Source organism: Perognathus longimembris, chromosome 19 (genome assembly GCF_023159225.1).
Source record: "Perognathus longimembris pacificus isolate PPM17 chromosome 19, ASM2315922v1, whole genome shotgun sequence".
NCBI lineage: Eukaryota > Metazoa > Chordata > Mammalia > Rodentia > Heteromyidae > Perognathus > Perognathus longimembris.
In genome coordinates, this window is record NC_063179.1 from 42,425,167 (window position 1) to 42,438,921 (window position 13,755).

At 60.3% G+C, this 13,755-nt stretch overlaps 1 protein-coding gene across 2 annotated transcripts in view; it reads right to left on the reverse strand.

Annotated features, from left to right (window-relative positions):
* Positions 1-526: 526 nt before the first annotated feature.
* Positions 527-13,755, reverse strand: part of Utp15 (UTP15 small subunit processome component) — a 43,240-nt gene continuing 30,011 nt past the window's right edge. For both annotated transcript variants that reach the window (XM_048368176.1, XM_048368177.1), the window contains exon 14: positions 527-547. The gene's annotated coding sequence lies outside the window, so the exon portion shown is untranslated. The remainder of the gene's footprint in view (positions 548-13,755) is intronic.

Genomic DNA, 13,755 nt, shown 5'->3' on the forward strand with positions numbered 1-13,755 from the left:
AAATAACGTTGTAGCTCTGGCATTCTGCTCTTTTAGAACTTTCTTATTACTAGAGCCACAGAAGACCAAGGTGAGTGCTTGGGTGGATTGGCAAACGTGGTGGCTACCCAATTCTGGCTAAATCAAAGAAGTAGACGAGCCCCACGCAGGAAGACATCAAATATAATCCAAATTCTAGGGCTAATAAACTTTCCATGGCAATGGGAAGGTTTTGTATCTCTGCTGTCCAATATGGTAACCATTGGACTCATGAGCCTGTTGAACACCGTTGAGTACAGTATTGGATTTTCGACTTCCTTCATTGTAATTTAAAAAGTCACCAGTGGCTAATGGCTACCGTACTAAACAGCATAAGAGGAAGGGAAGAATGGGAATTTACCAACCGGCAGGTGGACACTCTTGAGGTTGTCAGTCAAGTTTCATGGGATGAATACATGTTAAACCATATAAGTGAAACATTTCAAATATTTATTATATATACCTCTTCATTAAGAATGGTACCTCATTTAAAAGAGAGAGAGAGAGAGAGAGAGAGAGAGAGAGAGAGCTCACCTCCACATACCTTACCCAAATTTCCTGCTATCTTTTATGGCGGGGGGGGGGGGGGGGAATCTCCACAAGATTTCTAACTATTTCTACAGGACTCCCGTTTCTACCCCATTGTCTTCTTCCCTACTCTCTACTTCCTTGCTCCTTTCGCCAACTGCCCCATCTTGTTATCCCCAAGCCCTGCGGGGGGGGGGGGGGGGGTACTGCAAGGGACCCTCCGTCCTCACTTCCTTAAGGACATTGCTCCAGTTTTCATCTGGGTGAGGTCTTCCCTGGCCTTTCCTATCATCTCCCCTGACTTGACAGTTCACATCACAGGGCACTGGCTGACCTGCTACACACCGCTTACTGAACACCCCTTGAGCTACGGCATCAGCTCCGACAGAGCACAGACGGCTGCTTATTTTGCTCCCCGCTCAACCCCCAATTCTCTAGACTTGAGTGTGTCTCCATAGCTAGGACTCCTGGCCTGAGTCATTTGGCCACCGCCACTCAATGAGGCAGAGGCGGACTCACGGGGCAACGGCACCGCAGGTCGTGGGCTCCTGGGGGAGAAGCTGTACCCAGAAGGAGCGAGTCGTCTGCAAGTGCCACCAGGGCCACGAGGCCTGTCCTCATCATCCCCACTCTGCAGACCCCCACACAGCACCCCAGTTTCCCAGATGAGTAAGTCCACTTAACTCCCAACTTTCAAAGAGCAAGCTGCAAGCTCGGGCTGGGAACGTGGCCCAGTGGTAAGGGGCTCGCCTAGCGCGCCCGAAGCCCTGGGTTCAGGTCCTCAGCACCACAGACACAGAAAAGGCCGGAAGGGGCGCTGTGTGCTAGCCCTGAGCAAAGGAAGCTCAGGACAGTGAGTGCCAGGCCCTGAGTTCAAACCCCAGAGCTGGAAAAAGAAAAAAGGGCGGGGGGGGGGGGGTACCCTTGGCTAAGGCCGAGGGAATGGTTCTAAAATCACCTACTGCCATTTTTGCGTGTCTGAGAGCATTCTCCTCCAAGGTAAGAGTATCCGGTCACCTGTTGTTTTTAAATGCTCAGTACTCAGAAATATTTCACTTAGAGAACTACTTTTAATAACCACCTCCAAGACAGTATTTAATAGTAGGTAGAATTCATTTAATCTGAACAAACTACATTCCTCCTGTCTTTAAGCAACATTATCTAGGTACTAGGTTTTGAGCTCAGAGCCTCCACCTGGTCGACAGGGCCTCTACCACTTGAACCACCCCTCCAGCCCTTTTTATTCGCAGATAAAGGTGTGTGCCACTGTGACCATCTTGTTGTTGAGATGGTGTCTACTAACTTTTGTTCTGGACTAGCCATCAACGCCAGTGATCTTCCCAATCTTATCTCTGCCTCTCAAGGACTGGTACTAGAGATGGGCATTATAGGCCTCTTTTGCACAGTATATCATCACTTACATTTAAGAAATTCGACTTTTTTTTTTTTTTTTGGCCAGTCCTGGGGCTTGAACTGAGGGCTTGAGCACTGTCCCTGGCTTCTTTTTGCTCAAGGCTAGCACTCTACCACTTGAGCCACAGCACCACCTCTGGCTGTTTTCTTTTTTTTTTTAATTTATTTATTAATTGAACACGAATTTTTTGACAAGGTGTTGTGCAAAAAGGGTACAGTTACATCGTAGGGCAGTGTGTACATTTCTTGTGATATCTTACGCCCTGTTTTTCTATCCCTTCTCTAGGTCAGGTAGACATATATACAATATACAATATATCAAGAACACATACAGTACCCACGTGGCCACGCCCAAGAAAGTTCACCTAGGGCTTTAAATGTAATGTCGATATTAGACAATATGTCGACAGTAGTCTTGTATGAATGTACATACATAGCTTTTGAGCTATTGTATTCCCGAGAGGTCAATTTTTGACCTTTATATGTTGAGTAATTGTTTGGTTTTTGTTACATACTGTTGGGTCGCTGCCCCAATCCTGTGGGGAATACTATTTGACAAGCAGTTTTTGGTTTCACAGACTTGGTCTCTACTGTCTCTCCGTCTTCCTTTCTTAACAGTCATATATCAGGGAGATCATGCCCCTTTGTTTTCTGTGTTCTAGGCTTGTCTCCCTCAACATTATTTGTTCGAGTTCTAACCATTTCCCTGCGAATAACAATATTTCACCATTCCTAATCGCTATGTAGTATTCCATTGTGTATTAGTACCATATTTTTTGTCTGTGGATGGGGTACCTGGGTTGTTTCCATATTTTGGCTATTGTGAATTGTGCTGCGATAAACATGGAAGTACAAATGTCTTTTTGATATCTTGGTGCTGGGGAATTGAAAGGGCTTCCTGTATACGAGGTGAGCTCTCTTGCCACTGGGCCATATCCCAGCCCCAGAAATTCGACTTTTTAAATGCATGACTCAGTAAGCAAAACCTTCCCAAGTGTTTAACTCTTCATAAACATAAATTAAACATATGGTGACTTTCTAAGTTCTTGAAACATTCCAGTATTTTCACGGGCTTAGTAACATTTTTAAATACCTTCCAACTAAAAATCTCAAGTCTTGCTGAGTGTTGGTGGCTCAAGCCTATTATCATAGTACTCACGAGGCTGAAATCTGAGGACTGTGGTTCAAAGCCAGCCTGGGCAGAAAAGTCCAAGAAACTTATCTCCAATTAACCATCACAAAACTGGAAATGGGGGTGTGGTTCACATGGTAAAGCCTTGAGCTGAAGAGCTCAGGGACAGTGCCTGGGCCCAGAATTCAAGCCCCACAACCCACAAAAATAAAATAAAACCCCAAGTATTAAAAAAAAAAGGGGATGGGGATATGGCCTAGTGGCAAGAGTGCCTGCCTCGTATACATGAGGCCCTGGGTTCGATTCCCCAGCACCCGTGACGTATACAGAAAACGGCCAGAAGTGGCGCTGTGGCTCAAGTGGCAGAGTGCTAGCCTTGAGCGAAAAGGAAGCCAGGGACAGTGCTCAGGCCCTGAGTCCAAGCCAAGGACTGGCCAAAAAAAAAAAAAAAAGCTGTCATCTTAATTCAGTATTATACAAGAATAATTCCAACTGTGGATGGTTGCGGTAAGAAATGAAGTATCACATGATAAACCCACCTGTTACCTAAGAGACAGAAGCTAGATTTTCAGGGAGAAATTCAACTTTTACTAGTCTGCAAATTACCTGTATTCTTGCCAAGCTAAAATTTTAAAGCCTTTACATAGAAATTTCAATTTACACTCTAGACCTGAAAACACAGTTTCTGGGCGTAACTAATCTAAGTGTTTAAGGAAATAAACTCCTGGCTTCTCAAAGCCACGTGGCTGTCTAATTGCATCTCTCCATTTATAAAACGGAAAGTATGCCATTTTCTTGAGCTCTTAAATCCTGTCAGTATGCCACTTTCTTCAACTTTAAGATAACGTCCAGATTCAGAAAACTAAATTTCCTGAGGATTCTTTTGGCTCAAGACATCCGTATGGGTCGCAGCCACAGTGAGCTGGGGGAGAATGGAGGGGGTAGGAGAGGCAGGGCTGGGGGAGAATGGAGGGGGTAGGAGAGGCAGGCTGGGGGAGAATGGAGGGGGTAGGAGAGGCAGGGCTGGGGGAGAATGGAGGGGGTAGGAGAGGCAGGGCTGGGGGAGAATGGAGGGGTGTAGGAGAGGCAGGTCTGGGGGAGAATGGAGGGGGTAGGAGAGGCAGGGCTGGGGGAGAATGGAGGGGGTAGGAGAGGCAGGGCTGGGGGAGAATGGAGGGGGTAGGAGAGGCAGGGCTGGGGGAGAATGGAGGGGGTAGGAGAGGCAGGTCTGGGGGAGAATGGAGGGGGTAGGAGAGGCAGGGCTGGGGGAGAATGGAGGGGGTAGGAGAGGCAGGTCTGGGGGAGAATGGAGGGGGTAGGAGAGGCAGGTCTGGGGGAGAATGGAGGGGGTAGGAGAGGCAGGTCTGGGGGAGAATGGAGGGGGTAGGAGAGGCAGGTCTGGGGGAGAATGGAGGGGGTAGGAGAGGCAGGTCTGGGGAGAATGGAGGGGGTAGGAGAGGCAGGTCTGGGGGAGAATGGAGGGGTGTAGGAGAGGCAGGTCTGGGGGAGAATGGAGGGGGTAGGAGAGGCAGGTCTGGGGGAGAATGGAGGGGGTAGGAGAGGCAGGTCTGGGGGAGAATGGAGGGGGTAGGAGAGGCAGGTCTGGGGGAGAATGGAGGGGGTAGGAGAGGCAGGTCTGGGGGAGAATGGAGGGGGTAGGAGAGGCAGGGCTGGGGGAGAATGGAGGGGGTAGGAGAGGCAGGTCTGGGGGAGAATGGAGGGGGTAGGAGAGGCAGGTCTGGGGGAGAATGGAGGGGGTAGGAGAGGCAGGTCTGGGGGAGAATGGAGGGGGTAGGAGAGGCAGGTCTGGGGGAGAATGGAGGGGGTAGGAGAGGCAGGTCTGGGGAGAATGGAGGGGGTAGGAGAGGCAGGTCTGGGGGAGAATGGAGGGGGTAGGAGAGGCAGGTCTGGGGGAGAATGGAGGGGGTAGGAGAGGCAGGTCTGGGGGAGAATGGAGGGGGTAGGAGAGGCAGGGCTGGGGGAGAATGGAGGGGGTAGGAGAGGCAGGTCTGGGGGAGAATGGAGGGGGTAGGAGAGGCAGGTCTGGGGGAGAATGGAGGGGGTAGGAGAGGCAGGGCTGGGGGAGAATGGAGGGGGTAGGAGAGGCAGGGCTGGGGGAGAATGGAGGGGGTAGGAGAGGCAGGTCTGGGGAGAATGGAGGGGGTAGGAGAGGCAGGGCTGGGGGAGAATGGAGGGGGTAGGAGAGGCAGGGCTGGGGGAGAATGGAGGGGGTAGGAGAGGCAGGTCTGGGGGAGAATGGAGGGGGTAGGAGAGGCAGGTCTGGGGAGAATGGAGGGGGTAGGAGAGGCAGGTCTGGGGGAGAATGGAGGGGGTAGGAGAGGCAGGTCTGGGGGAGAATGGAGGGGGTAGGAGAGGCAGGTCTGGGGAGAATGGAGGGGGTAGGAGAGGCAGGTCTGGGGGAGAATGGAGGGGGTAGGAGAGGCAGGTCTGGGGGAGAATGGAGGGGGTAGGAGAGGCAGGTCTGGGGGAGAATGGAGGGGGTAGGAGAGGCAGGGCTGGGGGAGAATGGAGGGGGTAGGAGAGGCAGGGCTGGGGGAGAATGGAGGGGGTAGGAGAGGCAGGGCTGGGGGAGAATGGAGGGGGTAGGAGAGGCAGGGCTGGGGGAGAATGGAGGGGGTAGGAGAGGCAGGGCTGGGGGAGAATGGAGGGGGTAGGAGAGGCAGGGCTGGGGGAGAATGGAGGGGGTAGGAGAGGCAGGGCTGGGGGAGAATGGAGGGGTAGGAGAGGCAGGGCTGGGGGAGAATGGAGGGGTAGGAGAGGCAGGGCTGGGGGAGAATGGAGGGGTAGGAGAGGCAGGGCTGGGGGAGAATGGAGGGGTAGGAGAGGCAGGGCTGGGGGAGAATGGAGGGGTAGGAGAGGCAGGGCTGGGGGAGAATGGAGGGGTAGGAGAGGCAGGGCTGGGGGAGAATGGAGGGGGTAGGAGAGGCAGGGCTGGGGGAGAATGGAGGGGTAGGAGAGGCAGGGCTGGGGGAGAATGGAGGGGGTAGGAGAGGCAGGGCTGGGGGAGAATGGAGGGGGTAGGAGAGGCAGGGCTGGGGGAGAATGGAGGGGGTAGGAGAGGCAGGGCTGGGGGAGAATGGAGGGGGTAGGAGAGGCAGGGCTGGGGGAGAATGGAGGGGGTAGGAGAGGCAGGGCTGGGGGAGAATGGAGGGGGTAGGAGAGGCAGGGCTGGGGGAGAATGGAGGGGGTAGGAGAGGCAGGGCTGGGGGAGAATGGAGGGGTAGGAGAGGCAGGTCTGGGGGAGAATGGAGGGGGTAGGAGAGGCAGGTCTGGGGGAGAATGGAGGGGGTAGGAGAGGCAGGTCTGGGGGAGAATGGAGGGGGTAGGAGAGGCAGGTCTGGGGGAGAATGGAGGGGGTAGGAGAGGCAGGGCTGGGGGAGAATGGAGGGGGTAGGAGAGGCAGGGCTGGGGGAGAATGGAGGGGGTAGGAGAGGCAGGTCTGGGGGAGAATGGAGGGGGTAGGAGAGGCAGGTCTGGGGGAGAATGGAGGGGGTAGGAGAGGCAGGGCTGGGGGAGAATGGAGGGGGTAGGAGAGGCAGGTCTGGGGGAGAATGGAGGGGGTAGGAGAGGCAGGTCTGGGGGAGAATGGAGGGGGTAGGAGAGGCAGGGCTGGGGGAGAATGGAGGGGGTAGGAGAGGCAGGTCTGGGGGAGAATGGAGGGGGTAGGAGAGGCAGGGCTGGGGGAGAATGGAGGGGGTAGGAGAGGCAGGGCTGGGGGAGAATGGAGGGGGTAGGAGAGGCAGGTCTGGGGGAGAATGGAGGGGGTAGGAGAGGCAGGGCTGGGGGAGAATGGAGGGGGTAGGAGAGGCAGGGCTGGGGGAGAATGGAGGGGGTAGGAGAGGCAGGGCTGGGGGAGAATGGAGGGGGTAGGAGAGGCAGGGCTGGGGGAGAATGGAGGGGGTAGGAGAGGCAGGGCTGGGGGAGAATGGAGGGGGTAGGAGAGGCAGGGCTGGGGGAGAATGGAGGGGGTAGGAGAGGCAGGGCTGGGGGAGAATGGAGGGGGTAGGAGAGGCAGGTCTGGGGGAGAATGGAGGGGGTAGGAGAGGCAGGGCTGGGGGAGAATGGAGGGGGTAGGAGAGGCAGGGCTGGGGGAGAATGGAGGGGGTAGGAGAGGCAGGTCTGGGGGAGAATGGAGGGGGTAGGAGAGGCAGGTCTGGGGGAGAATGGAGGGGGTAGGAGAGGCAGGTCTGGGGGAGAATGGAGGGGGTAGGAGAGGCAGGGCTGGGGGAGAATGGAGGGGGTAGGAGAGGCAGGGCTGGGGGAGAATGGAGGGGGTAGGAGAGGCAGGTCTGGGGGAGAATGGAGGGGGTAGGAGAGGCAGGTCTGGGGGAGAATGGAGGGGGTAGGAGAGGCAGGGCTGGGGGAGAATGGAGGGGGTAGGAGAGGCAGGGCTGGGGGAGAATGGAGGGGGTAGGAGAGGCAGGGCTGGGGGAGAATGGAGGGGGTAGGAGAGGCAGGGCTGGGGGAGAATGGAGGGGGTAGGAGAGGCAGGGCTGGGGGAGAATGGAGGGGGTAGGAGAGGCAGGGCTGGGGGAGAATGGAGGGGGTAGGAGAGGCAGGGCTGGGGGAGAATGGAGGGGTAGGAGAGGCAGGGCTGGGGGAGAATGGAGGGGGTAGGAGAGGCAGGGCTGGGGGAGAATGGAGGGGGTAGGAGAGGCAGGGCTGGGGGAGAATGGAGGGGGTAGGAGAGGCAGGGCTGGGGGAGAATGGAGGGGGTAGGAGAGGCAGGGCTGGGGGAGAATGGAGGGGGTAGGAGAGGCAGGTCTGGGGGAGAATGGAGGGGGTAGGAGAGGCAGGGCTGGGGGAGAATGGAGGGGGTAGGAGAGGCAGGTCTGGGGGAGAATGGAGGGGGTAGGAGAGGCAGGGCTGGGGGAGAATGGAGGGGGTAGGAGAGGCAGGGCTGGGGGAGAATGGAGGGGGTAGGAGAGGCAGGGTCTGGGGGAGAATGGAGGGGGTAGGAGAGGCAGGGCTGGGGGAGAATGGAGGGGGTAGGAGAGGCAGGTCTGGGGGAGAATGGAGGGGGTAGGAGAGGCAGGGCTGGGGGAGAATGGAGGGGGTAGGAGAGGCAGGGCTGGGGGAGAATGGAGGGGGTAGGAGAGGCAGGGCTGGGGGAGAATGGAGGGGTAGGAGAGGCAGGGCTGGGGGAGAATGGAGGGGGTAGGAGAGGCAGGGCTGGGGGAGAATGGAGGGGGTAGGAGAGGCAGGGCTGGGGGAGAATGGAGGGGGTAGGAGAGGCAGGGCTGGGGGAGAATGGAGGGGGTAGGAGAGGCAGGGCTGGGGGAGAATGGAGGGGGTAGGAGAGGCAGGGCTGGGGGAGAATGGAGGGGGTAGGAGAGGCAGGGCTGGGGGAGAATGGAGGGGGTAGGAGAGGCAGGGCTGGGGGAGAATGGAGGGGGTAGGAGAGGCAGGGCTGGGGGAGAATGGAGGGGGTAGGAGAGGCAGGTCTGGGGGAGAATGGAGGGGGTAGGAGAGGCAGGGCTGGGGGAGAATGGAGGGGGTAGGAGAGGCAGGGCTGGGGGAGAATGGAGGGGGTAGGAGAGGCAGGGCTGGGGGAGAATGGAGGGGGTAGGAGAGGCAGGTCTGGGGGAGAATGGAGGGGGTAGGAGAGGCAGGGCTGGGGGAGAATGGAGGGGGTAGGAGAGGCAGGGCTGGGGGAGAATGGAGGGGGTAGGAGAGGCAGGTCTGGGGGAGAATGGAGGGGGTAGGAGAGGCAGGGCTGGGGGAGAATGGAGGGGGTAGGAGAGGCAGGTCTGGGGGAGAATGGAGGGGGTAGGAGAGGCAGGGCTGGGGGAGAATGGAGGGGTAGGAGAGGCAGGTCTGGGGGAGAATGGAGGGGGTAGGAGAGGCAGGGCTGGGGGAGAATGGAGGGGGTAGGAGAGGCAGGGCTGGGGGAGAATGGAGGGGTAGGAGAGGCAGGGCTGGGGGAGAATGGAGGGGGTAGGAGAGGCAGGGCTGGGGGAGAATGGAGGGGTAGGAGAGGCAGGGCTGGGGGAGAATGGAGGGGGTAGGAGAGGCAGGGCTGGGGGAGAATGGAGGGGGTAGGAGAGGCAGGGCTGGGGGAGAATGGAGGGGGTAGGAGAGGCAGGGCTGGGGGAGAATGGAGGGGGTAGGAGAGGCAGGGCTGGGGGAGAATGGAGGGGTAGGAGAGGCAGGGCTGGGGGAGAATGGAGGGGGTAGGAGAGGCAGGGCTGGGGGAGAATGGAGGGGGTAGGAGAGGCAGGGCTGGGGGAGAATGGAGGGGGTAGGAGAGGCAGGGCTGGGGGAGAATGGAGGGGGTAGGAGAGGCAGGGCTGGGGGAGAATGGAGGGGGTAGGAGAGGCAGGGCTGGGGGAGAATGGAGGGGGTAGGAGAGGCAGGGCTGGGGGAGAATGGAGGGGGTAGGAGAGGCAGGGCTGGGGGAGAATGGAGGGGGTAGGAGAGGCAGGGCTGGGGGAGAATGGAGGGGGTAGGAGAGGCAGGGCTGGGGGAGAATGGAGGGGGTAGGAGAGGCAGGGCTGGGGGAGAATGGAGGGGGTAGGAGAGGCAGGTCTGGGGGAGAATGGAGGGGGTAGGAGAGGCAGGGCTGGGGGAGAATGGAGGGGGTAGGAGAGGCAGGGCTGGGGGAGAATGGAGGGGGTAGGAGAGGCAGGGCTGGGGGAGAATGGAGGGGGTAGGAGAGGCAGGGCTGGGGGAGAATGGAGGGGGTAGGAGAGGCAGGGCTGGGGGAGAATGGAGGGGGTAGGAGAGGCAGGGCTGGGGGAGAATGGAGGGGGTAGGAGAGGCAGGTCTGGGGGAGAATGGAGGGGGTAGGAGAGGCAGGGCTGGGGGAGAATGGAGGGGTAGGAGAGGCAGGGCTGGGGGAGAATGGAGGGGTAGGAGAGGCAGGGCTGGGGGAGAATGGAGGGGGTAGGAGAGGCAGGGCTGGGGGAGAATGGAGGGGGTAGGAGAGGCAGGTCTGGGGGAGAATGGAGGGGGTAGGAGAGGCAGGGCTGGGGGAGAATGGAGGGGGTAGGAGAGGCAGGGCTGGGGGAGAATGGAGGGGGTAGGAGAGGCAGGGCTGGGGGAGAATGGAGGGGGTAGGAGAGGCAGGGCTGGGGGAGAATGGAGGGGGTAGGAGAGGCAGGGCTGGGGGAGAATGGAGGGGGTAGGAGAGGCAGGGCTGGGGGAGAATGGAGGGGGTAGGAGAGGCAGGGCTGGGGGAGAATGGAGGGGGTAGGAGAGGCAGGGCTGGGGGAGAATGGAGGGGGTAGGAGAGGCAGGGCTGGGGGAGAATGGAGGGGGTAGGAGAGGCAGGTCTGGGGGAGAATGGAGGGGGTAGGAGAGGCAGGGCTGGGGGAGAATGGAGGGGGTAGGAGAGGCAGGGCTGGGGGAGAATGGAGGGGGTAGGAGAGGCAGGGCTGGGGGAGAATGGAGGGGGTAGGAGAGGCAGGGCTGGGGGAGAATGGAGGGGGTAGGAGAGGCAGGGCTGGGGGAGAATGGAGGGGGTAGGAGAGGCAGGGCTGGGGGAGAATGGAGGGGGTAGGAGAGGCAGGGCTGGGGGAGAATGGAGGGGGTAGGAGAGGCAGGGCTGGGGGAGAATGGAGGGGTAGGAGAGGCAGGGCTGGGGGAGAATGGAGGGGGTAGGAGAGGCAGGGCTGGGGGAGAATGGAGGGGGTAGGAGAGGCAGGGCTGGGGGAGAATGGAGGGGGTAGGAGAGGCAGGGCTGGGGGAGAATGGAGGGGGTAGGAGAGGCAGGGCTGGGGGAGAATGGAGGGGGTAGGAGAGGCAGGGCTGGGGGAGAATGGAGGGGGTAGGAGAGGCAGGGCTGGGGGAGAATGGAGGGGGTAGGAGAGGCAGGTCTGGGGGAGAATGGAGGGGGTAGGAGAGGCAGGGCTGGGGGAGAATGGAGGGGGTAGGAGAGGCAGGGCTGGGGGAGAATGGAGGGGGTAGGAGAGGCAGGTCTGGGGGAGAATGGAGGGGGTAGGAGAGGCAGGGCTGGGGGAGAATGGAGGGGGTAGGAGAGGCAGGTCTGGGGGAGAATGGAGGGGGTAGGAGAGGCAGGGCTGGGGGAGAATGGAGGGGGTAGGAGAGGCAGGTCTGGGGGAGAATGGAGGGGGTAGGAGAGGCAGGGCTGGGGGAGAATGGAGGGGGTAGGAGAGGCAGGGCTGGGGGAGAATGGAGGGGGTAGGAGAGGCAGGGCTGGGGGAGAATGGAGGGGGTAGGAGAGGCAGGGCTGGGGGAGAATGGAGGGGGTAGGAGAGGCAGGGCTGGGGGAGAATGGAGGGGGTAGGAGAGGCAGGGCTGGGGGAGAATGGAGGGGGTAGGAGAGGCAGGGCTGGGGGAGAATGGAGGGGGTAGGAGAGGCAGGGCTGGGGGAGAATGGAGGGGTAGGAGAGGCAGGTCTGGGGGAGAATGGAGGGGGTAGGAGAGGCAGGGCTGGGGGAGAATGGAGGGGGTAGGAGAGGCAGGGCTGGGGGAGAATGGAGGGGGTAGGAGAGGCAGGGCTGGGGGAGAATGGAGGGGTAGGAGAGGCAGGGCTGGGGGAGAATGGAGGGGGTAGGAGAGGCAGGTCTGGGGGAGAATGGAGGGGGTAGGAGAGGCAGGGCTGGGGGAGAATGGAGGGGGTAGGAGAGGCAGGGCTGGGGGAGAATGGAGGGGGTAGGAGAGGCAGGTCTGGGGGAGAATGGAGGGGGTAGGAGAGGCAGGGCTGGGGGAGAATGGAGGGGGTAGGAGAGGCAGGTCTGGGGGAGAATGGAGGGGGTAGGAGAGGCAGGGCTGGGGGAGAATGGAGGGGGTAGGAGAGGCAGGGCTGGGGGAGAATGGAGGGGGTAGGAGAGGCAGGTCTGGGGGAGAATGGAGGGGGTAGGAGAGGCAGGGCTGGGGGAGAATGGAGGGGGTAGGAGAGGCAGGGCTGGGGGAGAATGGAGGGGGTAGGAGAGGCAGGTCTGGGGGAGAATGGAGGGGGTAGGAGAGGCAGGTCTGGGGGAGAATGGAGGGGGTAGGAGAGGCAGGGCTGGGGGAGAATGGAGGGGGTAGGAGAGGCAGGTCTGGGGGAGAATGGAGGGGGTAGGAGAGGCAGGTCTGGGGGAGAATGGAGGGGGTAGGAGAGGCAGGTCTGGGGGAGAATGGAGGGGGTAGGAGAGGCAGGTCTGGGGGAGAATGGAGGGGGTAGGAGAGGCAGGGCTGGGGGAGAATGGAGGGGGTAGGAGAGGCAGGGCTGGGGGAGAATGGAGGGGGTAGGAGAGGCAGGTCTGGGGGAGAATGGAGGGGGTAGGAGAGGCAGGCTGGGGGAGAATGGAGGGGGTAGGAGAGGCAGGGCTGGGGGAGAATGGAGGGGGTAGGAGAGGCAGGTCTGGGGGAGAATGGAGGGGGTAGGAGAGGCAGGTCTGGGGGAGAATGGAGGGGGTAGGAGAGGCAGGGCTGGGGGAGAATGGAGGGGGTAGGAGAGGCAGGGCTGGGGGAGAATGGAGGGGGTAGGAGAGGCAGGTCTGGGGGAGAATGGAGGGGGTAGGAGAGGCAGGTCTGGGGGAGAATGGAGGGGGTAGGAGAGGCAGGGCTGGGGGAGAATGGAGGGGGTAGGAGAGGCAGGGCTGGGGGAGAATGGAGGGGGTAGGAGAGGCAGGTCTGGGGGAGAATGGAGGGGGTAGGAGAGGCAGGTCTGGGGGAGAATGGAGGGGGTAGGAGAGGCAGGGCTGGGGGAGAATGGAGGGGGTAGGAGAGGCAGGGCTGGGGGAGAATGGAGGGGGTAGGAGAGGCAGGGCTGGGGGAGAATGGAGGGGGTAGGAGAGGCAGGGCTGGGGGAGAATGGAGGGGGTAGGAGAGGCAGGGCTGGGGGAGAATGGAGGGGGTAGGAGAGGCAGGGCTGGGGGAGAATGGAGGGGGTAGGAGAGGCAGGTCTGGGGGAGAATGGAGGGGGTAGGAGAGGCAGGTCTGGGGGAGAATGGAGGGGGTAGGAGAGGCAGGGCTGGGGGAGAATGGAGGGTGTAGGAGAGGCAGGTCTGGGGGAGAATGGAGGGGGTAGGAGAGGCAGGTCTGGGGGAGAATGGAGGGGGTAGGAGAGGCAGGTCTGGGGGAGAATGGAGGGGGTAGGAGAGGCAGGTCTGGGGGAGAATGGAGGGGGTAGGAGAGGCAGGGCTGGGGGAGAATGGAGGGGGTAGGAGAGGCAGGGCTGGGGGAGAATGGAGGGGGTAGGAGAGGCAGGTCTGGGGGAGAATGGAGGGGGTAGGAGAGGCAGGTCTGGGGGAGAATGGAGGGGGTAGGAGAGGCAGGGCTGGGGGAGAATGGAGGGGGTAGGAGAGGCAGGGCTGGGGGAGAATGGAGGGGGTAGGAGAGGCAGGTCTGGGGGAGAATGGAGGGGGTAGGAGAGGCAGGGCTGGGGGAGAATGGAGGGGGTAGGAGAGGCAGGGCTGGGGGAGAATGGAGGGGGTAGGAGAGGCAGGTCTGGGGGAGAATGGAGGGGGTAGGAGAGGCAGGTCTGGGGGAGAATGGAGGGGGTAGGAGAGGCAGGGCTGGGGGAGAATGGAGGGGGTAGGAGAGGCAGGTCTGGGGGAGAATGGAGGGGGTAGGAGAGGCAGGTCTGGGGGAGAATGGAGGGGGTAGGAGAGGCAGGTCTGGGGGAGAATGGAGGGGGTAGGAGAGGCAGGTCTGGGGGAGAATGGAGGGGGTAGGAGAGGCAGGGCTGGGGG